The sequence below is a fragment of the Morone saxatilis genome, unplaced genomic scaffold (assembly GCF_004916995.1).
Source record: "Morone saxatilis isolate NCDOM2014 unplaced genomic scaffold, NCSU_SB_2.0 Contig17, whole genome shotgun sequence".
Taxonomy (NCBI): Eukaryota; Metazoa; Chordata; class Actinopteri; family Moronidae; genus Morone; species Morone saxatilis.
Window position 1 is genome coordinate 19,514,100 of NW_023339729.1, and position 943 is coordinate 19,515,042.

The 943-nt window shown below is 45.4% G+C and overlaps 1 protein-coding gene across 1 annotated transcript in view; it reads left to right on the top strand.

Moving 5' to 3' along the window:
• Positions 1-434: 434 nt before the first annotated feature.
• Positions 435-943, top strand: part of herc3 (HECT and RLD domain containing E3 ubiquitin protein ligase 3) — a 24,379-nt gene continuing 23,870 nt past the window's right edge. Inside the window, exon 1 of the mRNA XM_035659762.1 lies at positions 435-511. The gene's annotated coding sequence lies outside the window, so the exon portion shown is untranslated. The remainder of the gene's footprint in view (positions 512-943) is intronic.

Below are 943 nucleotides of genomic sequence, written 5' to 3' on the forward strand. Positions count from 1 at the left end.
GAAATGATGCTTTAAAGTGTCTCTGATCTCTCTTTGACAATTCTAGCTAAAGTGGCTTTTGAAAGAGACCTGGTCTAAAGTGGTCTTTAGAAAAAAAACCTTAAAATAGTCCTAAATTCAGATTTGGCAGTTCTATATAGGCTATAGTGGTTTTTGATGGACCTGGTCCAATGTGTGTGTGTGTGTGGTGAGGAAAAAAAAGAGTAAAATCTCCCCTTTAAGTATTCTGACAAGTAAAGTAAAATTCACAAAGTTGAAAGCGGCGTTTCATTCAGCGTCAAGGCTTCATCTAAAGGTCGCTCAGCGCTGTTAAGTCCAAAAAAAAAAAAAAAATCTCCCCTTAAATTTCCCCTTAACCGCCGAATCAGAACCTTCGAATCAGAAGCCAACTTCAGCGTCACCGGCTCCTCTGCCCCTAACGCTCAGTGACGTAGGCAGCCGTGACACTTCCTAGTTTGTTTCCTGAGCTGAACCGAAACCAGACGCCCAATACCAGAATGCATCTGTGCAGGTAAAGACCCCGTTTTTAATCAGGGACGAAGCAGTTATAATGCAACGTCGCTGTGCGTGCAAACGAGACATCGGTTAGTCGGCGGATTTGTGTTTTATTTAGTTTAAAATCTGTGTGATTTCTAGCGATAAAACTGACAGTCATCGACACTGGAGCTCGCTAAGGTTAATGAGCTAACAGTTAACCGCGACAAACGGCGGGTTTGGGTCTACAGACCAGCTCCCGGTCCCGGTCCCGGTCCCGTTCAACCAGCTAGATAACGTCCGTTCAGGTATTTTAGCTGTGTTCATCTTCATCTCCACAACGCAGACCCAGGCCGCTCCTCTTCACTTTCTCCCCAGCAGCAAGCGAGCTAACGTAGCCTCAAAATACATGTCCTTACAGATGAGTGAGGCTGGACCGTGTAAGGTACAGGTACACACACACACACAC